Raw genomic sequence first — 25,739 nt, forward strand, 5'->3', positions numbered from 1 at the left:
CATTTATCGTAGGATATTTGTACTATGCCTATAATCTTCCCAGGAGTGTACTCAACAACTTCCCAAAGTTTCATGGCGATCGGATGAATGGTGTAGTAGCGCATAAAGGACAAACACGCACGCACGCACACACGCACGCACGCACGCACGCAGACAGACATACATTCAATTTTATATATATAGATAGATGTGAAGGAAACCACTGAAAATCTTTGGTTTCATAATTCTGCGCTTTTACTTACTCTTGCAATGTGCAAAAATCGCGCAATTTTATCGCCCATGTGAAACCCTCCTAAGGGTGCCTTTACACTTGCGATTGCTGCATTTTCTTTACACAAATTTCAATAGGACTTTCTGATATTAAAACCACATTGCACAAAAATCGCAAGTTTGTGCTTTGCGATTTTTGTGTGATGCTTTTTTAACAGTAGAAAGTCCTATTCACATTTACGTTAAAAGAGCAGCAATATCGAGATCGTAAGTGTAAAGGCACCCTAAGGCTGCAGTCACACAGGGCGTAAATCCTGCGGAATGACTGCAGCTGGACCGCACGGAAATTCTGCAAAGTTTTCCGCAACGGAAAGGCAGCTTCAAATCCTGCGCTGTTTTGTGCAGGTTTTGAAGTGACTTCGCCGCCTGTATTCTGCTGCAGCCGTCTGTCCCCATAGAGAGGAGAGACGGCTGCAGCGGAAACGGCGTTACAATTGACATGCCGCGAGTTTGAATTCCGTGCAGCTTGGCCGCAACGGCTTCTCTACAGCGTGTGGACGAGATTTTTGCTGCTTAGGCCCCGTGTGAACCCAGTCTTAGAGGGGTTTTCCCAGGAATTAAAATTTCTTCACAACCACTTTGTCCTTCCGCGTTGCTGCTGACCAGAACATGTGACTGCTGCAGCCAATCACTGGCCAGGGCATTGAACTTCTGTAACCAGTGATTGGCTGCAGCACATAAGCTGATGGATGCAGCTCCTCCAATCAACTACTGATGGACTATAGAGAGGACAGGTCATCTGTTGAACTACCCTTGTAAGGGCTTTTACCCACTAACGTTTTTTTAATGCTGCAATATTTTTTTTTACTGCAAATGTCAATGGGACTTTCTAATGTTAAAATCGCATCGCACAAAAATCGCAAATTTGCGTTTCTGCGATTTTAGTGCGATGTGATTTTAACATTAGAAAGTCCCATTGACATTTACACTAAAAAAACGCAGCGATATCACAGCGTTAAAAAAACACTAGTGGGTAAAAGCCCTTAGGCTAACTGCAGGATGTGGCGATCCTTTTCTATGGGGAACCCTTGCATCGCAGCGCGTGCATATAGTATGTGGTGCTGCTGCCGGCCCCATTGAAAACAATGGGCGATGCGATACGAGGGCACGCCCATAAAATAGGGAAAAAAACTTCTAATGTGTATGACCCCCTTCAAAAGACCGGGGTTCATATTTGTGCAAGATTTATGCGGTTCGCAACGTATAAATCTTACACGATTTTCTCGGCCGTGTGAAAACGGCCTTAAGGTGCCTTTATATGGGAATACTGTCGGGTGCATAAGTGCCAAACTGCTGTTGTGGCAACGTTTGTAAAACCTGTGCTTTTACACAGTTGTTCTGTGAGCGGAGGAGGAGCGCCAACCTCCATTCACAGTGAGCAGGCAGGCGTCACAGAGTCGGCCGCTCCTGGTCACACAAGCTTGATTTTAAGGTGAGCTAAAAAGAGTGATTAGTCGCTCAGTGCCCTGTAGGTGGCCGCTTGTAAACGGGGCGACCATCCCCCGAATTCACTGTTTCCAGCGATTATGCAGGTGATATTCGCCCCGTGTAAAGCCACCTTTATATTTAGTAGATAATAAATTCAGTCCAGAAAATCTAGTGGCTTTTATCAGAAGTTCTTCCATTTATAACATTATGCTATGTTTTGAGGGTCCTTTCTCACGTCTGCATCCATCTTCTTTGAGATTCTGAGTTCTCCTTTAGAGCCCTACTCTTTTGGAGGAAAGACTTGACAATTGACTTGACTTAAAGGGGTTGTCCGCCGCCCAAACTGATTTTTTCCCCCCCCATTAATGCCCTGTGGAGTAGAAGCATCACACACAACAGCCTTTCCCATAAAAATCGATATTCTGCTTACCTTTTCATTCCTTTTCTTCCCTTTATATAGTTTGCCTGAAGAATTCTTCAAAGATGGCGCCGCTGGGTAGTTCCCATGATGCACTGCTGCCTCTCTCTCCTCAGCGTGCGCTCTCCCGATGACACCGGTCACATGACTGGAGGACCGGCGTCATAATGCAGACGCACGCTTCACTGCTTTGAATGGAGCCGGCAGCCGTCCGGCCCCATTCAGAGCAATGAGAGGGCAGGGAGAGCAGTGCGATCTCCTGCTCCTGCTGGTGACAACTGTAACAGGAGATTCCTTCATCTCCCTGGCATGTCCCCTCATCACTGGATACTGTCACAGTGTCCAGTGATGAGGGGACATGCTGAGGAGATGAAGGAATCTCCTGCTAACAGCTGTCACAGCTCTAGCAGGATCGTGATCTGTAGCAGCACTTTCAATAGCAGAGAATCGCGATCCTCAGCTATTGAAAGTGAAAGTAGCACCAAGCATGACTGACACACACACAGCCCCCTCCACACATGCACCCCACAGTGTCCCCCTCCAGTGCCCCCCCTCCCCCGCAAGCCACCAGCTGACAGCTCCGACCAGCAGAGCCCCCCCCCCCCCCCCCGCAAGCCAACAGCTGACAGCTCCGACCAGCAGCATCCTCCCCCCCCCACTGGCTGACAGCTCCGACCAGCAGCTCCCCCACCTTCCCCCTCACCCCCATCCCGGGACTACTGACTGACAGGTCTGTCACCCCTACACCTCCCCACCCCCACCCCTGACTACTGACAGCTCGCAGCACCCCTCCCCCGTGAGAGACTCCACTCCACTCCCCCTCCTCCACTCCCCTTACCTGTCAGCTGAAGATCCCGCGGCCGCGCGTCCCCTGCAGGCAGACCAGAGCTTCCTGAAGCAGCCAGCAGAAGAAGATCTACTGCACATGTGCGGAGTAGAAGAAGCGCGTCCCCGTGCAGAGAACACCTGGAGCTGGCCCGACAAGAAGAGGACAAGAGACTTGTCGGAACCAATGGCAACCGAGGAGCAACACAGGGGGGGGGGGCACTCCAAAAGGTAAGTGAATAACTTCTGTTTGCCTAATTTACAATGCACAATGTATATTACAAAGTGCATTGTATTGGGCAAACAGAAGTAATGAGACCTAATGTTTATGGCCGGACAACCCCTTTAAAGGGGTTGTCCCGCGAAACAAAGTTGGGGTATACACTTCTGTATGGCCATATTAATGCACTTTGTAATGTACATTGTGCATTAAATATGAGCCATACAGAAGTTATTCACTTACCTGTTCCATTGCTAGTGTCCTCGTCTCCATGGTGCCGTCTAATTTTCAGCGTCTAATCGCCCGATTAGACGCGCTTGCGCAGTCCGGTCTTCTCCCTTCTGAATGGGGCCGCTCGTGCCAGAGAGCTGCTCCTCGTAGCTCCGCCCCATCACGTGTGCCGATTCCAGCCAATCAGGAGGCTGGAATCGGCAATGGACCGCACAGAAGACCTGCGGTCCACCGAGGGTGAAGATCCCGGCGGCCATCTTCGCAAGGTAAGTAAGAAGTCACCGGAGCGCGGGGATTCGGGTAAGTACTATCCGTTTGTTTTTTTTTAAACCCCTGCATCGGGTTTGTCTCGCGCCGAACGGGGGAGCTATTGAAAAAAAAAAAAAACCGTTTCGGCGCGGGACAACCCCTTTAAGTGAAAAGGGGATTCCTATCTTGGACTTTTATTCAATTTTTCTTAAAGGTCTGATGTGTTACCGTGTTTCCCTGAAAATAAGGCACCCACTGAAATTTGCAGAAGTCCCAAATATAAGGCACCCCCTGATAGTAAGGCATAGTAAAGTGTGCAGGCAAGTCAAGAGGCCTGTCCCCTGCTGCCATCCCCGTTGTCTCCTACCTCCAAATGTATAGGTAGATCTGCAGACAGACTGCTGTTATCCTGTCCCTGCTGTGCTGTACGAGTGTGCTGTTGTGAGCTCCCCTTGGTGGCTGGAAAAGTCCATACTGTACGTTCTGTTCCTGCTGTACATGTCTGCTGTGATGAGCTCCCCCTGGTGGCCGGAAGCTGCAATACCATCCCTGCTTACAAGTGGTACAGGAACTTCTGTTTGCAGACAGGTACGTTACTTTACAGCCCTTATTTTTTTATGGCTCTGTGTGTAAGTCAGGCAACCTGTGTGTGATTCTTAAGGCTGGGTTCTCACAGAGCATATTTCCAGCGGAAATCTCGCAGTTTGGCCACAGCGATAAACAGCGAGATTTCCGCCGGGAAAGCGCTGCTTCAAAACCCACGGCACTCAGCCGCTTGTTTTGAAGCGACCTGACTGCACGCTTTTCCATTTCTGTGGCCCTTGAATCCGCACCACAACACCAGCTTCTCCTAGCTTTGCCGTGACAGATTTGCTGTCCCATGTGGACGAGATTTCTGAGAAATTTCGTCCACAAAGTTGGCCAATTGAGGGATTAGCGGCCACAGACGGATTTGCCGCGGCGAAATAAGACACCCCCTGAAAATAAGACGTAGCGCATATTTGGGAGCAAAAATTAATATAAGACGCGTCTTATTTTCGGGGAAACAGGGTAGTAGCACTTCTGGGTGGCCAGAGGGATGCAAATGGCAAAGTGCTACGCTGATTCTATAACTCCCATAGAAGTCAGTGGAAGTTACTAAATTAGTACAGCAAAAACGAGATACACAGTTTCCATATTTCACTGTGCTATGCCGTTTGTGTAACTCCCATTGACTTCTATGGGAGTTATTCAAACAACAAAGATCAGCCATGGTCGAATGTTTCTGCCATTCTGGCCACTGTTTCTATCTGCTTGGCCGAAATGGAAAACCCCTTTAAAGACTTTCTCGTTCACATGGGCATTTTTATCGCACAAGTTTTTTGCGCATGCATGGCAATGTGATGTGTTTTTCTCATCTTTGAGGCTGCATTCACACGGGCTACAAAATCATCGTTACTTCAAGACATGATTGTGAAGCTCATGGTTTCCAATGGGTTCTTTCAGGCTACAAAACATCTCATGTGAAAGAACCCATCAGACACCACGGGCTTCACATACATGTGTTTTGTAGTGAGATTTTGCTGCCCGTGCGAAAGAGGTTTTAGGGCAATTCCACACGCGGGATCGTGATTTTGCTGCAAGAAAATCGCAGTAAAATCAAATTTTTTATTCAGTGCGTTTTGTGAGTGTCAGCTCTGCTTTTTTTTAGAGAAAAATCTCCCACCGCTGTCACCTGCGATAAAATCGCGCGTTTTTTTTATCACAAAAGTCAATGGGACTGTCTATTGTAAAATTGCATTGCGTGTTTGCAGCGTTGCGATGCAATAGAATGCAGGCTCCATAGAGATACAATGTGAGATTTAAAAAAAGAACTAAATAAATCACAAAACGCAGAAAGATAGAACATACCACGATTTTTATCTCCTAAACATCATATGAAAACAACGCAGAGAAAGCAGGTCGCCAGCAGCACAAATTGTATATCCCTCCAAGGGCTGGGCATAGATTATGCAGTAGCCAAAGAAACAGGTGAATGGATCCTTATCACCAAAATCACATGCAGCAATGAAAAAAGACTTCGGCAGCATCCAGGGTGCAAATTGATATCCAAAGTTTGACAAAGGCCAACATGGCCAAAACGTTGCCTGTTTTTCTGTGATGGGGGAATAAAACTTTGGATATCAATTTGCACCCTGGATGCTGCCGAAGTCTTTTTTCATTGCTGCATATGAAAACAATGCAAGTGGGAAAGAAAGCTTTGACAATCATAATCTGCTTTTTAAATGACTATCGCAGCAGGCGAAAATCATCGCAAAAATGCGTGATTTTCTCACCCGTGTGAAACTATTTTAAGAGAGCAACTCTGTCCACATAAATACAGCCTAAGGCTTTGTTCGCCGATATACGCTACGATCTGAGCAGTAAAAGCTTGTGAACGGGTGCACAAATCTAAAGTTTGTGCGTCCGTTCAGACAGCATGGGCCCCGATGCATATATGCCGAGACTACCATGCCGTCGCCCCTTCCCTCCCCCTCCCTGGCTCACTTCCTCTCTCCGCCCCTCCAGCTGATTGCAATGGGAGGGGGTGGGGTGGGGCAGAGCTAAGCTCCACCCCATCCTATTGCTGGCTGCAGACAAGGGGTGGGAATTTAGCTCCTTCCCCGCCCAATTGCAATTAGCCGGAGAAAGTTTAGCAGTCACGCTGCTAAATTCCCTCCCCCCCCCCCTTTTTCTGGCTGCTGTCATTGACTTCCATACTAGCCCATGCAGCGGCTGACGTATTCCAGCCCAAAAAGTAGTCCCAGGACTATTTTTTGGGCCCAACGTAAAAACACCCGGCGCTATATTGGTCTGGCTGGGCGCTTTTACATCACGAGAATACGGCCATGTGATCTGATGCATTGGAATCCAATGCATCAGATCACAACGTATATCAGCTGACTGTGAAAACGGCGGGACGATGTACGCTTGTGGGAAAGAGGCCTAAGGTCTCCTACACACGAGCATATATGCATTTGCACAAGCTTCAGCACCAAGTTTTTGCGGAACGAGTAATGCTTTTTTTGTGCGTTTATTAGCATGTTTTACTGTACATTTTCAGCATGCAGGGCATGTTTATTGCCGTGTATCAGACAAGACGCAGCGCTTGAAATGGTTAATTATTTCCAGACGTGTTCTTTTTCCAGTGGTATGCTGTAGCATATTACAGATCTCCCTGCATGTTGCGTGCACTATTGCGTATACTGCACTGACTACTATGGGACCTTTGATGCGCAAAAAAAAAAGAATGCTGTGAACAAACCCATTGAAATGAATGGGTTCCATTCTCTGCGTATTGCGCGTGTACATTTTACGCGCGCAAATATGCCTGTGTGAAGCAGCCCTTAGGCTTTATTCATACAAGTGTATGTAAGACAGCCGATGTACGTGACCATCTAAGGCATTGGTTTCCAATGCATTCATTCACATGGGCGAATTTGCGATGCATAAAAACATTGCACCATTTAAAAAAAATAGAGCACACACAATCAAAATCCGCGCCTGCTATTATACTCTGGGGAAAAAGATAGTTCTAGTTGTATCTTTCAAGCAATATACGCCGGCGGCTCCCATAGACTCCCATGGGAGCTGGAAAAAGGGGAGGGGGAGGCAGTTTAGCAGCGTCCAGCGCTGCGAAAAGCTTAAAGTGCCTGTATTTAGGCATTTGAAGTTATTCTAAGGATTTATGCCGAGCGAGGGTTTCCCAGGATGCAACGTATTTTTTCGCTAAAAACATCACACCCAGCCGTGTTAGTGGACAAGAAAACGCTAATGAAGCTCGGGACTTAATTGTGGAAAATCATCCATTTATGCGAATTCACGGCGCGTTTGAGCGAATATAAAAATGCATACGCTCGCGTGAAGGAGGCCTTGAGGAGATACATTTACACCTGACTGATTTCTTCCAGAAATGACTTCAGCTGACACTCCGGGCCAATAATCTGCATGGGACTGTTCTGCCAGCAGGTGCATGACCTCTCCAGCCCATTCATATGAAGGATGCAGTCGCAGAACTTTCTGGAACAAATCCCCACCTTTGTATTTGGGTTTATCCACAAGGATTGTGAAAAAAAAAACTTCTGTTGTGGATTTGCGTCAAAATCACATATGGATTTCATGGAGATGTTGCTGCAGATTCCACCCCATTTGTAAAGAACTAGAATCCACAGTGAAAATACTCGTGCACTGACATCCTGCGGATTTAAAAATCGACTCCGCAGTCAATATTCACACAGATGTATACTGGAAAATCCGCAGCTTACGCGCTCCATCCATGTGAACATACCCTTAGGCCCCCTTCACACAAGCGTATTAGTATTCATGCCTGCATTTGTATAGCCTTTTTGTGGAACGAATGTTGCTTTTTTATGTGCGCACGGCGTATTTTACTGTACTTTTTGCACCTGCAATGTATGTTCATTAGCATACAGCAAACAAAAACACACTGATTTATGTGACTTATTAGTCTAATGAGTACCAGATGTGTTGTTTTTCTAGCAGAATGACACAGCATTAGAGATGAGCGAGCGTACTCGGAAAAGCACTACTCGCTCGAGTAATTTGCTTTATCCGAGTATCGCTGTGCTCGTCCCTGAAGATTCGGGTGCCGCTGCGGCTGACAGGTGAGTCGCAGCGGGGAGCAGGGGAGAGCGGGCGGGAGAGAGGGAGAGAAAGATCTTACCTCCGTTCCTCCCCGCTCTCCCCTGCAGCTCCCCGCTCCGTGCCGGCACCCAAATCTTCAGGGACGAGCACAGCGATACTCGGATAAAGCAAATTACTCGAGCGAGTAGTGCTTTTCCGAGTACGCTCGCTCATCTCTACACAGCATGCCATGCATTTTGTAGCGTATTGAACACACATTTGCGCACCACCCATTGACTTCTATGGGGGCTTTTAGTGTGCAAATGCGCAGATAGGTAGAGCATGCTGCGTTTTTTTATTGTGCGATCGAAATACGCGCATGTGAACAAACCCATTAATATCAATGGGTTCTATCCTCTGCATATTGCGCGTGTAAATTCTGTGCATGCAAATCTGCTACATCCCATATAGAACAAGCATTCCTTACAGACCGATCCCCACACATCTATGGCCTGATCAGGGGATGGGGATCAGAGATGTTACACTATCCATTCTTATTGTTGAGACACCTACATAGATGTACCATTATGAGGTCTTCCTCCAGGCTTCCCATGACCCCAGTTTACTCCTTGGATCCCATGTAATGGTAGTGAAGAGGTAACATCCTAGTCGGAGTAGAAGTTTGCAGTCATCTGTAGCACTCAGACGTATGGAAAATGTTTCTCCACAACTTTTAGGTGTACAAATGTACTTTTCTATAAGAATGGGATTTTATGATTGCTGCTACCAAGGTTCCTCTGTTTTGTCATCTTCTTATGAAATGTTCTTGCAGAGTAATAAGGTTTCATATATCAATAAGTGACAGCGGCAACCGATCACTCCTCGCAGCAGTAGCACAGTGATATGTCGGAAAATACTGTGTGTAATAGCGCCCCCTAGCGTTCCTTTGTTTACCTCTCAAAATATCCACCTAATGTGTCCAGTACTGGTGAGAAGCTACTTCTAGCAAGCCGAGCTGTAGGGCTCACAACCACTGGAGTTTTATTCTCTCTTGCGCCGCGAGAGCAAGTGAAAACACTCGCCTTGCAGCGCAAGAAAAATGCTGTAATATCGTCAGCGCTTTCAATAGGACCAGCGGCAGCAGCGCTACCCCCATTAAAAACATAGGGAGAATACCGCGGACTTCTGCCACAGCTGTCCAAGCTGTGGCAGGAGTTTCTTTCATCCCTGCAGTCCCTGCAGGGATGAAGGAATCCTCTGCCACAGCTGTGGCAGAAGTCCAGCATTGCTTTCAATGAGGTCCGCGCTGCTGCCGGCCCCAATTGAAAGCAGTGGTTTGTGGCAACCCCCGCAGTATGACTTTCGGGGAAGGGCTTGAAATATAAGCCCTTCCCTGAAAATCATCATTAGCTGGATAAAAAAAAAAGAAGAAAAAAATGTACTCACCTCTCCGCCGCTCAGATGTGTCCTCCGGCTGACTCCCCTGTATTGCTGTCCAGCACTTGTGCTGATTGTCTGAGCGCTCAGGCAGTTACAGCCAGCGCTTAGCTATTCATGAATGAACAGCTAAGCGCTGTGTTACGTGAAAGGCTGAGACATGTTGTACTATTGTGATTCCAGCAGCACAGCACTCTCAGGGTTAATGATTGAGCTGGCTGGGTGTGGTACTGTCTGCTAGCCAATCCCCTGGATCTGTGCTCACATATAAACCCAGCCCCTGGTCAGTCACTACATGGCCCCTCAGGTGAGTAGTCATGAATGCTTGTCTGGTGGAGTTTGCAGTGTGACTTGGTTCATGTCCGTTTGTACGTTTAAATTCTGTCAGTTTTGTGTTAGCTTGCTGTGTGACCTGCTATCTGCATCCTGTTCTGGTGCGTGGCTCCTAGGATCAGCTAGGGCCCAGATCCGAAGACCGCTGGGCTGCCCTTATGGGGGCAATGTCCCCGCTCAGGTAGGGCCACTCTCATTCCTCCTTGTAGAACAGGGTCAGTTACCTGAAACCGGTGTGAGTCCCGTGTGACCCTGGTAATACCTTTGTGCGTCCCCTTTGGTCACGATTGTGTGGGTTCCGTGCTTTGCCTGCCCACACGATCGTAACACGCTGGCTGTAATTGGCTGAAAGCTCAGCCAATCAGCACAGCCCTTTCAGGAGGCGGAGAGGTGAGTACATTTTCTTTTTTTTTTAATCCAGCAAAAGAAAAGAAAAAAAAATAGCATCTGAGTGTTGTCTGTTTTTGTTGTACCCCCATTGACTTGAATGGGTAGATCAGAAATCGCACAGAATAGTGCATGCCATGAGTTTTTCCTTGTGATCTATGCGTCTTGTCACATTGACTAATATGGGGCTGTAGGCTGTCCAAGTCTATTCCGCCTCTTTGTTCCATACTATGAGCAGAGTCAGAAGTGAACGGATCTGTTTTTCCACCATTGATAATTTCAATGGGATTTTAAAAACAAAGCTTTTCATTGCGTTTGATTTTTTTCATGGCACAGTTTGCGCTGCAGATTGCTCCATTTGTACCGTTTAAAAAACAGAAGCCAATTGGAATAGAAGCAAACTGAAATTTTTACATTTTCTTTCTCTTTTTCAGGCTGGTTTCACACGACTACAAAATCGCACGATCTTGTAGTGATGCGACATCGCTACAAAACACATGGTTTCCAATGGGTTCTTTCACATGAGCAATGTTTTGTAGGCTGCTACATTGCGAGACTACAAAATCGCGGCATGCTCTATACAGCCGCGATTTGCTCTATTTTGTAACCCATGTTTCAGTATGGAGCCTCCTTGTTTATCGCATAGCAAAAACTTGCAATTTTCGTGCAATGCGATTTTTAACATTAGAAAGTCCTATTCACTTTCTTGCTATAAAATAAAAATTGGACAGCAGTGACACGATGCTACATTTTTTTCCAAGAAAAAAGCATCACTGACGCTACAAAATCGTGTGTACATAGCAGCAATATCGCTGTGGCCCTTGTGAAAGAGGCCTAAAAATCCTATTAAAATGTGATAACCGCCATGTATGGATCGGAATCAGCTCGCCAGCATATACTGTGGATATGGGGCATATGCAGTTAGGACGTATATAGCCGTATGGTGGACGTCAAGCGGTTAATTAAAAGTTTTGCACTGTTTGTCTTCTGCAGCTTCCACATATAACTCTATATAGAAACTACAGACTAAAGACCTTTTACACAGGATGACAGTTGGCCGTTAAACGCCCAACAACCATCCTTGTGATGGTTGCTCCTGTGCTTATACACAGGAGTGATCATTGCTCAGTGAACGGAGATGGGGTGGGCTGGAGATCTTAACGGCCACCCACCTCTATTCACAGTAAATAGGCAGTCGTTCATAGATGAATAACTGCCTGTTTACATAGGCAGATGGAGCAGCAGACCAACAATGACTTTATGGTGTGTGTGGCCTCATGTCCACGGGCGGATCGGGCTGCGCATGTGGGAGCCTGCAGCAGAATCCGACCCTACCCGCAGCCAAGGACCATGCTGGTCTTCTACTTACCCGTCCGGGACTTCATTTTCTTCCCTGCAGATTTGTGCGGAGGTTTTTTGTTTTTTGATCTACAAAGCAGCTTGCAAGATAATTGTGCGGTATAGAAGGGCCGGAGGTCTCAGTCGCTTCACACGAGCGTGTGCATACGTGCGCACAAAAACACGCATCCATTATAACCAATGCATTCCCTATGGTGTGTTCACATGTCTGTGTTTTACAGGTGTGCGCCTGTAAAGATAGAACATGTGTGCACCATAGGAAATGAACGCATTGATTTCAATGGAGCCGCGGCTGCTCTCAGCGTCTCCATTGAAGGCGATGGTTTCCCGGTACCCCTTAATTTTAGTGTAAAAAAAATATATATATACTAACCTGTGACAGATGCGGCAAAGGAATTCTTCATCCCTGCGTGGAATAAAGAATTCCCATAGCTGACAGCTTTCACAGATGACAGCTGCGGTAGGGGATTCAGCTGCCGCCATACCGTAATTGCTTATATTTAAAGACCTTCCCCGAAAAACAAGGCAAACTAGTGCAAAAAATAAAAAAAACACATACTCACCTTTCTTCAGCTGCTGGGGCTCAGGCACGCCCTCTCTGCACTGTCCCCGGCTCTGCAATACAGTTCTTTGAGCAGGCGGAGAGTTAAAATCCCCGGCTGCTGAAAGAGCTGCTTCTGATTGGCAGAGGCGTTCAGCCAATCACTTGCAGCTCTCGCCTGTCATTCATTTAGCGAGAGCTGCCTGTGAGTGGCTGAGCACCTCAGCCAATTAGAAGCAGCTCTTTCAGCAGGCGGGGATTTTAATTCCCCGGCTGCTTAAAGAGCTACATTGCAGAGCCGGCACAGAGAGGATGCGGCTATGCCCCGGCAGCAGAAGGAAGGTAAGTATGTGTTTTTTATTTTTTGCCTTGTTTTTCAGGGAAGGGCTTATATTTAAAGCCCTTCCCAGAAAAACATTTACGGGGTGCCGGCAGACCATTGCCTTCAATGGAGCCCCGGCAGCAACCGCGGCTCTATTAAAGGCAATACACACCTGCATACACACGTGTTTTTGCGTGTACAGGGGTGCGCACATATGTACGCACAAACACACGCTCGTGTGAAGCCACCCTCAATAAGAGATCTGAGATAGGCTGCACTGAGAGCTTGGGGCCCTTTTACACGGGCCAAGAAATCATTTAGAGTCCAGCAATTAGCGAGAATCTGAACGATTCGCTCAGTCTAAATGCATGCAGGAGATAAACGTTGTTGTGGCCATATACACTATTGTTAACCCAATTGCAAAAAATTGCAAAAAAATGGTCACACAAAGGTGTCCATAGCCTTCAAGTATTAGGTCATATTCACCCAGGGCTGGTGCAGGGAGTAAATCCAAAAAGAAGAACACTAAGACCGGGATCACACGGCTGTAAGCAGAATCGCTAATGAAGGCCAACAATGGATTCCATCTGTGAGACTGGCGCAACCCTGCCTAGGTTTTCCTGTTTATATTTCCCATGCTGTCACGGATACCCACAGATCATATGCAAGGTATATCTGCAAACACAGAGAACAATCAGCTCTATGTCATGGATATCCATGGTAAAATAGAACTTGCTGCGTTCTATCTTCCGCTCGTTGATTATGCAATTCCGACATGCTATTGAGAGCAGAACTGCGTATTACCATACGCTCGCGGAATCCACAATTCAAATGTGGGCGTGTGAGACTGGCCTGAAGCTTTTCTGTAAACTCCTCCTTGACTATAAGGCATATACTTGGTTTTCCACCATAATCCTAATTTGGGCTATTGGTGAAGGGCTTTGAGTTTATATATGCAGTCTTACCTTTGCTGGCCGCTTTTAATGATTTCCTACCTGTCAAAGATACAAGACACGCATTGGAGGAAGAAGAACATGCACAGAATGCAAGCTGTCCAGACATGCACAGTTACTGCGCTGCAGAATGCGTTGGCGCTATGAAATAAAGATTATTATTAGTTAGCTATCTGAAAGTCTGGGAATAATTGTGGTGCGAATGTTTTTTACAACATTCACTGGGAGGGATAAATGTATTATTTCGACAGATCGGACCAAATATGCTGTTTTGATATTATTATTAACCCTTTAATGATACAGGATGTACAGTTACGTCCTGCCGCTTCAGGGCATGTCTGAAGGGGGATCGCAGGGCGACCCTGCCCCTGCAGTACCAGCTTTGATAAGCCATGCAGCTCATGAGAGCTGTTAACCCTGATAGCAGCATTTAAATGCCATGACCGATGTTCGGGGGCCCTGTACCCCCCTTCCCCGCAATGTGATCGCGGGTTGCTGTTCATTTGTCATGGGAGACGGAGCCTGGCTTGATAGAATGCCTGTCAGATCGCTGTATAATCCTATGGCATTACATCTTACTGCTGAGGCGTTCAAAGCATCGCAAGTTCTTGTCTCCTCTAGGGACTAAATAAGAAAGTAAAAATAAGTTTTAAAAACTTTTACTAATTATTAAAAAATAAAGGTTACTAAAAGTTTTTAAAAAACCCTTTTCCTATATTTATAATAAAATAATCTAAATGATAAAACAAAAAAATCATATTTGGCGTCACTGCGTCCGTTAAAGTTTGATCTATAAAAGTAACGTAATACTTACCCCACAGGGTGATCGCCATCAGAAAAAAAAAAATGGCAGAATAGCGGTTTTTCGGTCACCCCGTATTCAAGAAAAAATGTAGTAAAAAGCAATCAAAAAGTGATATAATAATAATAATCTTTATTTGTATAGCGCCAACTTATTCCGCAGCGCTTTCAGGCATGGATAAATGCAAAACAATACAACAATTACAATGTGAGATACATTCGGTTTGACATAAATGGGTTGGGGAAGGTACAGGAGGTGCAGGGTTGGGGGGGAGCAAGGCATGGGGAAAACAGGCAATAGGGAATTTCATGTGTAGATCAATTATTAGAAGGCAAAGGGGGTGGGACACCATAGGGAGGTGCAGGGGACTAGGTCAGGGGATTTGGTATGCCTCTCTGAAGAGGTGCGTTTTTAAGGCATGTCTGAAATTTCGTGCATCGGGAATTGTCCGGATGTCTTGGGGTAGAGCATTCCAGAGGATGGGTGCTGCTCTGGTGAAGTCCTGGAGGCGAGCATGTGAGGTTCGTATTACAGGGGTGTTTAGTCTGAGGGTGTTAGCCGATCGGAGTGAGCGGGCTGGGTGGTGTACTGACAGGAGGGAGGCGATGTATTCTGGCGCAGCGCCATGCAGAGCATTGTGGGTGAGGTTGAGGAGTTTAAATTTAGTTCTGCAGTGGATGGGTAGCCAATGCAGCGACTGGCATAGTGCAGAGGCGTCTGAATAACGGCTGGATAGAAAAATGAGCCTAGCTGCCGCATTTAGTATGGATTGGAGTGGAGCGAGTCTAGTGCGGGGGAGGCCGATGAATAGCGAGTTGCAGTAGTCAAGCCGGGAGTGGATATGTACTCCAAAATGGTACCAATAGAAACTACAGGACGTCTCGCAAAAAATGAGCCTCCACACAACTATCTTGATGGAAAATAATTAAAAAGTTATGGCTGTCAGAAGATGGCGGCAGAAATTAATTTTAAAAAATGAGATATCTTTGAACAAAAAAATCAAAGTAGTACCTCAAGAATTTTTTAAAAGTTTTTCAGTACATGATGTGGTAGATTAAATAGTACCATTGAAAAATACATCTCGTCCCGCACAAAACAAGCCCTCATACAGCAACACTTAGGACGGCGTGAGAAAAACAGACATTCAAAAAAAAAGCTGTACTGCGCATCACCACTGGCGAGTGTCCGCGGTCATCTGCAGTACAGAACAAACAGGTAGGCAGGGTCGCTGGCTGCAGTCACAGCCAGATCCGCTGCAGGAACCCACATGCAGAATCTGGCTCTGCTGTGCGCAGGCAACCTAATAATGTATGGATAGGTATGTGAGAGGCTATTTAGGATCCGTATACAGCGGATGACAATGTAACAAAAAGAATCGAGTTTTTACTTTGTGTCATGTTTTTAAATAAACTGTTTAGAAACAAATACAGTAAGGCTGGGTTCACACTGGGCGTATTTCCACCGGAAATCCCGCGGTTTGGCTGCAGCAAAAACCGCGAGCTTTCCGCCAGGAGAACCTCCGCGGCTTTGAAGTGGCCCGGCCGCTCGCTTTTCCGTTGCGGCTGGCGCTCCCATAGAGGAGAGCGCGGCCACGACGAAAGTAAACAATGAATAGACATGCTGCATCTTTTGAAACCGCGGCTGCGGCGGCCGCAGCCGCAGTTTCAGCCGGACTTACCGCAGCGGATTGGCCGTCCCGTGTGGACGAGATTTCTGAGAAATCTGGTCTACATGGCTGGCTAATCCCGAGATTAGCGTCCGCGGGCGGATTTGCCGCGGCGAAATTCCGCGCAGCAAATCCGCCCTGTGTGAACCCAGCCAGACAGTCAGAATGCACAGAACTCCATATACACTCGATTGTGTACAGTTAGGGCCCTTTTCTAGGGGCTGATAAACTGGTCAGATTCCAGCATCCTGGGCGCTTATCCTTCAGTCTAAATGCTGCCCCGACTGAATGACGAACGGAAATTCATTGGCTTCCCGTTCGTCTTTTAGTTTCTGGATGCATTTACACTGAAGGATGATCGGCCGTGTAAACAGGCAGTATCACTTATGAACAACTGCCTGATTACTGTGATTGCAGGCGGGCGGTCGGAATGACCCCCAGCCGCTCCGCCTCCATTTACCAAGCAATGATCGCGGCTGTGTAAAAGTCCCAGAACGATTATTGCTGGGACGACCTGTTGGGCATCGGCACCTGACAGATTGTCCCTTGTAAAGGGGTCCCAAGTCCTTTCCAGTACGTTCAATGCGTCTCACAATAGGTCACCATACATTACTTGTAAGGATGGCTCCACATCTTCATCACAGATTTCTATTAAATTCCAGGAAAAATTGCGCATTGTGCTGACCTATTTCATCCAGCAATCTATAGGCGGGCTGGATGGTAGCCGGACGGGCGCCATTATAGTCAGGGAGGTTCGTGCAGCACCGCTGGTTTCCTTCATTGGAAGGATCTGCCATTCTGTTTTCCAGCTTCCATAATGGAACAGGAAAACGTAATGCCGAACAGTGGTGAGAACCCAGCCTGCAAAAATCTATTGCACGCGCTGTGAGAGAGGCACGACTGAGAGTAAATCATGTGCGGAATACACGATAACATATGCTGCGGTGCCAGAGCCCTGTGAGAGCGCAGTAAGGTGTATTCACACGGTGAGCGCGATATTGGTCGGAGAAACTCGGGCAGATATCACACTTTTAAAATTGTACTGTTCACAGCAAGTGCGCAGTGATTTGTGAGAAAATCGCATCGCTAAAAATTGCGATTTTCACGCACGGAAAAATTGCATGTGTTTTCAATACAAAAAATGTAAAATCCCATCGTACTCAGGTACATGCAAGAGCGCAAAGCTAAGATGCACAGCGCTTGCACCCACAATCACAGGTTTAGCAGTGCGGTATGATGATATGGTGCTCGCTGTGTGAATGCACCCTAATGCTTACTGTGGCGGGCTCTGTCCTAGTCTCTGCCTGCTGGACACACCGGCTTCTTTACAGCTCAAGCACTACTGTACTCGGAGGAACCCTGGCAGCCTCACCCAACATCCTGCCGTCTCCGACTACCGCCGTCCGCACACAACCCCGCTGCTGGAGGCCGCAGGCTTATTTACAGCAGCCGCCGGGACCGAACCATCCCCGGCCGGCAGGGGGAGTCAGCTGCACCCCCGCAGAGGACGGCGAGAATGGTGGTACTCGGCCGGCACCACGAACATTCTAAAGAGTGCTGCGGGGAGCGGCGGGAGGTGCTGCGGGGAGGCTCCATCCCGGGGACCGCACACCACGGGCTACTAGGACTAATGTGCACTCCATCACTGCCTCCAATCTACACTCAACTGCTGTACAAAACTGTGGAGTAATGGGACTCCCAGTCATACAGCAGGCAACCATTACTACCAGCACTATATACTGGGCACCAGTCTGTAACCACAGCGACTGCCGCCACATTCACACCTGGCGTTATCCGTCACTTGTCACACAGCGGGCAGCCATTACTACCAGCACTATGTACTGGGTGCCAGTCTGTAACCACAGCGGCTTGCGCCACATTCGCACCGGACGTTATCCGCCACGTGTGAAGACAATGTGCAGACGCTTCATTAATGTGCCTGTGGGTCATAAACGCGGGTGGTTACATCCATTGTCAAACCCCATCCCAACCTTAGAAATCATTGTATATAAATATAGTACCCTGTTGTACCGCCTGTAGCTTGGATACAAGATGTGATACAGGTGGGCATGGAGGCTCTAGTGCCCTGTTGTACCGCCTCTAGCTTGGATACAAGATGTGATACAGGTGGGCATGGAGGCTCTAGTACCCTGTTGTACCGCCTCTAAGTTGGATCCAAGATGTGATACGGGCGGGCATTAAGGCTCTAGTACCCTGTTTTACCGCCTCTAGCTTGGATACAAGATGTGATATGGGCAGGCATGGAGGCTCTAGTACCCTGTTGTACGGCCTGCAGCTTGGATAAAAGATGTGATACAGGTGGGCATGGAGGCTATATAGTACCCTGTTGTACCACCTCTAGCTTGGATACTGCCATTGTCCCTCGTGCCACTACTACCGGTAGGGGTGTCTGATTGTCATATGCGATGGCCCCCCAGACCATCACACCAGCAGGGGGCAGTGTGCCGCTCCACAGCAAAGGCAGGATTGAGGCGCTCACCCCGAGGTCTCCAGACATAAACACGTCCGTCGTCAGCGCCCAAACTAAACCTGGATTCGTTGCTGAAGACAATCCGGTTCCACTCCTTAGCAGTCCTGTTTCATCATTTACGACCCCACTGCAAACGGAGGCGACGGTAGAGTCAAAAGCCGTATACATAATGGGTGCCATGACACCAAATGTCCTTCAGCCAAGCACCTGGAAATGGTTCTGACAGACATAATGATGGCGCCACCCGTCTCTCACAGTTGGAGATGCTTGTGCTTGTTGTACGGTCAGACGCTCCTCTCTACTGGTGGTTTGTAGGGGGTGCCCTGAGCCCGGTCACCTTGTGTGCCCTCACACATCCACTGGTCCCAACACCTCCGAACAGTCTGGTCAGAACGGCCCACTGGGGGACAATTCATCGATACGACCATCCAGTTTCTCACATCCCAATAATGCTCTGGTAATGGGGTGAAATCTCTTCTCTGTGCCGTAGAGGCGTCTAGTGGTCAACAAGCTCTACACAAGCGGAAGAAGAGGTCACTACACACAAGGAGCCACTGAGAGCCTTTTATAGGCTGAGGAGAACCACTTTTAGGGCCCCAGGTGACAAGACCGTTCATCTAATCATCACAACTGTTATTATCATATCTGCCTGAGATGGAACTGCAGGACAAGTTTTACAGTAAAACGACATCTGGGGGTGAGATTGTTTTTCACAAAGAGTGTACTTAGACCAGCGTTTCATATGCCATTCCAAGTAAACCTGGCATCTGGCTACAAAAACAAAGTTGTACAAGCCTCTTAAGGCTGTTTCCATACAGCCGAGAAAATAGGGTGAGATCTTTGGGCGTTACCTTGGAACACCCCCCAATTATATCAAGAAACATTGCACACGTGAGTGCGATGCGAGTTTTCACATTGAAAACAATGGGAAACACTTGCCTATCCCCACGCCGGAGGATCCCTACATCCCTGAAGTGATGGGGGTTGTTTTTGACACAAAACCCCCTCAGATCCGCGGGGACATCACATGTTCCTAAGTGCAATATCGGGCTAAGTTTCACGGACCGATATTGTGCTCGCTCATGTAAAATTAGCCTCAAGGAGTTTTGTTTAGTTTTATTTTGGACTAAAATGGTAAAATTGTATGCATGAGCATAAAAGGTGGCAGGTGGGCACAAGGGCACCTGCATGGCAAGGTGGAATTTAAAAGATATATTTCAGTTTATTTTTTTGCTTTTAGAGTTGTTGAGAACTGATTGTTGGGGGTGGAAAAGCCTTTTGAAGGGATTATCCAGGACTTTTACTACGGATGACCTATCCTCAGGATCGGTCATCATTAGTTAATCAGTGGTTGTCTGTGGCTTGGGATCCCTGACGATATGCTGACTGGGAGGCATCAACGTCAGCAAGGATAGCGCTGGATGCAGATACCACTGTCAGTATTGCAGGGATAGCTCCCGTTAAATTGACATTGCCAATAGTACCAGACCGACAGGTCGTTGCAGTGTTGACAGCACTGCCTGCAGTGACGGTGGGCCCTGCGACCAGCTGATCTACAGAGTGTAAGGGGGGTTTCCTGCACCTGCTCTTACTTGGGAGAGGGGCTTATAGCCGCTCTATCAGTGCGGTCAATGGCCGAACTTAGCACCAACCCATCCGTTCTGGTATTTGGCCATGAAGGGGAGCAGGGGGAGGCATGAGGCTGGTGCTGGTTAGCGCCGGTCTCAGTAGTGCTTAAAAGGGCTGTTTGTTCCCCTCAGTCGGCCAGAGCCATAGCCAGAGTGGGGAGTTATAGTTTAGGCCGCCCAGCACCTTGTTGGAGTTGGCGTTACCATTTTGGAGTAGTCTCGGTGAGGAGCATCACCGCCTGAGGATCTGGCCCCTCAGTGACAGGAATAGTGTTACGGCTACACCCCGCCCCTGCCAGAAAGCCTGGGAGTCTTTTGGTACAATAGACGTCACAGCTCTAGTCCCAGGGACAGCCCCAGTCAGCACAGTGAGCAGAGGCAGGCAGACAGCAGAGACCGCAACAGCAACCATTTGCAAGGGGCAACCAAGCAGTGGCTTATATCTCCATGCTGGGGAAGAGCTAAAGAGAGAGCCACCACTGCGAGCCCTAGCGACATGAGGTTGATGATAGAGAGCCAGTGCAACCCTAGGGTCAAGGGAAAAGAGGGCGACTGCCTCCCCGCATGGCCGGTCAGTGTAGAAGAATTGCCATGAACGCTGCAGTTGGGAAACGAAGAGGACGGCGGTAGAGGTGGTCAACAAGTGTGATAGGACTACTACCCCTTGGTATCATATGAGATAAAATCCCTGGCCAGGGTGGCTGGTAAATAGATTCATAGGACTGTGTGTAATGTAAAAGGTTAATATGATCCCATAGTTAATAGTCGAGTAAGGCCTTGCGAGGGTTACTAGCATGTGAAGTTCTGAAAGTGTAATGGTATATGGAAGATTTTTAATGTTATGCATAAAGGGTTAATGAGGACAATGTATTGTATCTGATGTAATGTGATAATAATGAGGTGTAATGGCACAGCACATACAGTGTATATGGAATCGACTAATGTAACGGGGGAGAGAAAGCTCTAGCTGATGGTGATGATGTGATGACCCCTGGAGATATGGATGACGTCTAACGCGTTCAGTAGTTAGGGACCGCGGCTCCTACGAAGCACTTAAGTTCAAAGCCTACGGCCATGATGATGATAATGCAGTACCGGGATGTAAAATTGCACTGATAGAATAAAAGGAACACTATGTGCCTTGCTGTTGCCAGGAGTAACTATGGAGGAACAGAACAAGATGTATATTGGCAAAAGATGCCAAGTGATGAGAAGTACTTTTGTTTTAAGAGTACTATCACTTTAAGTGTGAGTGTTCATGCTATCGGTTTGTTGCTGAACATTGAGTTACATGAACCCTCCTATGGAGCGCAATACTGTTTATTATGCAACTATTCAGTGAAGTTATTTTTATAGGGAAAAAAATATTCCGCCTCTGCCTCCATCTGTCATCACCGCACCATCCTGAACCTGTGCCGTGCCACCCCCAACGACTGAGTTACAGGAGGTCCAGAGCGGCAAATCCCTGCTGGTCAACTATTAATGACTTCTAAGGATAGGCCATCAGTAGTAAAAGTCCATAAAGTTTCCGACAACCCTTCAATACACAGTGCATTTTCTAACGGCGCTCTTGATGACTTTCTAAATAACTTGTCTAGCAGATTCTGTCTCTATATAGCAGCAGAGATTGGTCACCGTCCATGCGGGGGGCTGATATCATAGCTTTGCGCTAGGAGATACAGAGTCCTGCTGACTCCTAGGTTGCTGTATCTAGTAGAGGCGCCAGTGCTGTAGTTACATTACATCCTACAGCGCTCACTCATCTACTGCATACAAGAGACCGATCAGGACACAGATATGGACAACCGTCGTCGGGTTAGAAGTAGAATCTATTATGCAATGTATTTAGAAAAACTATTATTGACGCACATTCCTGCATTTTAATCACTTTTCTATATAATTAGTGGTACGCTGTAAAGAAGCCCCCATGTGGGGTCAGGTTCTCTGAAACTGAAGTTTTTATGCTTTCTTCTCACTTCCTCTCTCTCAAGGAAAAGGTTGCCAGAAGTCTGCAGAACTGGAGAAACAGATGGCAGGTCCTACCACGAACAATTCAAGTCGCCTTTGCACTGAGCCGTATAGAATGGAGCGACTTGAGAGAGAACCAACCGGTAAGTAGTCTATATGTATGGCATGGAGGCAGACCTCCATGCCATCACATTTCCTTTGAAATAAAGTAGAATTTGTTCAGTTCTTCAGCATATTACTATCCTAACAAGCTTCCAAACTGGCACATTCTTCTTCAAGCACTTGAGCACAAATGACATATACAACGGACAAGATAAAGTAATTTAAATACACATATAGAAGGATCATTTCCCAACTGCTTCCTTTGCATATATAACATTTAACATAGTATGTAAGGCTGAAAAAGGACACATGTCCATCTAGTTCAGCCTATTACCCCCCTCCCTCCCCCCAATGTTATTTCAGAGGAAGGCAATACAAACCCAATGAGGTAGAAACCACTTTTCCTCACTTAGGCTAATTTCACATGGGCAAGTGCGGTATTGGGCCGTGAAATTCAGGTCGGAATCACACTCTCCAACATGCAATTTTCCCTGTGGATCTGAGGCGTTTTTGTGTCAAAAATGCCTTGCATCACTTCAGGGAAGTAGCGATCCATTGTTTTCAATGGGAAACATCACAGCATACTTGCGTGCACCTACCTGTATTAAAATAAATGGGCAAGGCGTTCCAAGGGAATGCCCAAAGATGGGACATGCTGTGATTTTTCCCCCGCAATCACTTGTGTGTATGACTCCATTCAAAAGAATGGGTTTCATATTTGTGCGTATCACAACGCACAAATCTCGCTCGATTTTCTCGGCCGTGTGAAAGTGGCTTCAAAAATGTTTACATTTCATTTTTGCTTTCAATCTGGCAATCGGAATAACCCCTGAATTAGCAATGTTATAAATGGTACATACAGCGCTATGGGAGTTAGGACTCAGGCCGGGCTTACACAAGCGTGTGGTGACAGTGTATTATGCATGTGTAATCCTCTGTACCAATCTGCCATAGGCTGTCATGTTGCCGCTCAGACATATTGCGCGAAATATGAGCGCAAGAAAAATCACAGTATGTTCTACCTTGGCTCATATTACACAAGCATACACGCCGTGGTGATTGGCAGCACACAGCAACTAGACAATGTCATGGCATACTTGCTACATGCTGCCTCCCTTGTGGCACACAGTGACTTGCGGCCGTGTAAGCCCGACTTATTTCAGACAGCCATATGTGGACTGCATATTTCTGCAGCTACAGAAAACATTTGATGGAGGCTATTGCTGCTAAAGGATGATCTACAAGTTTCTAAATTCAAGCGTTCACTTACTTTTTCTCTCTGCATTGTGTGTGGTGACCAGAGATGGGGTCGTCTGAGCGAGGGGTTGTGCTTCAGTTCCACTTGTACAATGCTGGCTGATATTCCCCTCCACGGCGTCTATCTGCAGTGTCTCCCCAGACCAGTCAGTCATACAATATAAAGGTAGGATTTGGGCGTTACAGTGCACTGGGCTGGTCCTTGATGTAGGTGTTAATGTTGCAGTTAAGGCCTTATTCACACGGGCTAAGATGAAAGATGTTTTGTAACCCGAAAGAACCCATTGGAATCCATGGGCTACACATACCTGTGTTTTTGTAGCGCTACAAAGTCGTGTGATTTTGTAGTCCGTATGAACGAGGCCTAAAAGTTTAGAGAGTCAGGAGAGGTTAGGTCAAACTCACACTTTACTTGTTCAATAAGCTTGATGGTTACAAACATCTGAAATGAACGTACAATTCTTTAAAATTAACAGTTGAACTGTTTAGGTAGGTGACACAGGTACCAGGATGCGACGTGGACACCAGACTTACAAAAGTATAAACTTTATTGTAATAAATTCCAATTGTGTCCCCGAAAATAAGACCTACCCTGAGAATAAGCCATGCCCTGATTTTTCAGGAGGCTTGAAATGTAAACCCTGCCCTGAAAATAAGCCCCAGCTGCATTACATGAAAAAAAAACCAAAAAACAATACATTACCTAGCAGGCTCGGTCTGAGTCCTCCCGCTGCTGTTTAGAGCTCTAGTGCACTTGCTGCAGTCCTCCAGGAAGTGATGGCTATGGTTTTGCTCTCGAGCGCTGCTCAGCCAATCAATGAGAGCTTGATGAACCAATGCGATGACTCTGATTGTTTCTCTAGTGCTGCCAATCACAGCCATCGATTTGTGGAGGCGGGATTTATGAATTGGCCAATCAGTGCTGCTCAGCCAATTCATAAATCCTGACCTTCACAAAGCGATGGCTGTGATTGGTTCACCGAGCACTGCATTGATTGGCTGAGCAGCGCTCGAGAACCTATCACAGCCATCGCTTCTTGGAGGCAGGATTTATAAATCCCATAACCAAGAAGCAATTTTCTGTGGGCAGCTGAGGACTGCAGCAAGCGTGCTGGAGCTCCAGAGACCAGTGTGGGGATGCGGATAGAGCCTGCTAGGTAAGTATAATAAGACAGCCCCTGAAAATAAGATCTAGTGCCTCTTTTGGAGCAAAAATAATATAAAAGATAGGGTCTTATTTTCGTGGAAACACGGTAGCTACAAAGGAAAAATGATTATAAATGAAGGTGATAAGGAAAAAAAAAATCACATAACTTGCTCAGCACAGTGTCTCATTCCTATCGCTAGTGGCCCTTCTACATGGGACCATTAAAATTCAGAATTGTTCAGATTCCCACGCCCCGTGGGAATTTTAACAATAATTGTCCCGTGTGAACGCATGCAGCTATTGAATGAGAATTGTTCAGTCGTTCAGTTTTTGCATGTAGAAACCTGAACAAGGTGTTGTACAGTGTAATCAGTAGTCGTTCACTTTTGAATGACTGTCTGCTTACTGTGAATGGAAGCGAGTTGGGGGAGAACGCTTCCCACCAAGCCTCCATTCTGGCAGCGATAATAGCTCCTTTGTAATAGCACAGGAGCAAGCATCACCTGGACGAGTGTCAGTCATCGTTTGCCCGACAGCTCGTCTTGTCTAAAAGGACCATAACTGGTAGGAACTACTGTAGAACATGTTCAGCAGTACAGCAAACAGCAGTCTCCATGTTAGCACAGTATTTTAACTGACATAGGAACGTAATTCATCAGTACATAACTCAGTATTAGCAGCTTGTTGCACACAGTCCAGGAGTCATGAGAGGGTTCTCCGAAATATGGTCCATAATGGGCATAAACACATAGTTCACAAAGCCTCTATTTTTAACACTGTAAAGTCTCAGCTGTTCCTAAATGATTGGGCTCACAATTTCCTGTTTGATTAGGACTAGCTGCCCTTCATGGTCCCTATAGTCTCTCTATTTGTGTGCGCACTCAGGTTTTACAAAGCTCCAACCTCACTTACAGAACCCCTGGTATGCTGTGCATTGCAGCACGGATGAAGAGCCTCTCAATGTTCGTAGGTGATTCTTAATCCGAAAAACTGTAAAGCGGCACTTCACTCTTTGTAGCAGTTTCACCATCCTCCTACTCTCCTAAGAAAGTTTTAGTAATGCAAACACCAGATGTGTTATTCTCTCCCATGCTGAGGGCCAC

The 25,739-nt window shown here is 46.9% G+C and overlaps 1 protein-coding gene across 1 annotated transcript in view; it reads right to left on the reverse strand.

Moving 5' to 3' along the window:
• RBBP5 (RB binding protein 5, histone lysine methyltransferase complex subunit) overlaps positions 1-2,976 on the reverse strand; it is a 46,300-nt gene extending 43,324 nt beyond the window's left edge. Inside the window, exon 1 of the mRNA XM_066600161.1 lies at positions 2,955-2,976. The gene's annotated coding sequence lies outside the window, so the exon portion shown is untranslated. The remainder of the gene's footprint in view (positions 1-2,954) is intronic.
• Between the last annotated feature and the right edge of the window lie 22,763 nt (positions 2,977-25,739).

The sequence above is a fragment of the Eleutherodactylus coqui genome, chromosome 4, assembly GCF_035609145.1.
Source record: "Eleutherodactylus coqui strain aEleCoq1 chromosome 4, aEleCoq1.hap1, whole genome shotgun sequence".
Classification (NCBI taxonomy): Eukaryota; Metazoa; Chordata; class Amphibia; order Anura; family Eleutherodactylidae; genus Eleutherodactylus; species Eleutherodactylus coqui.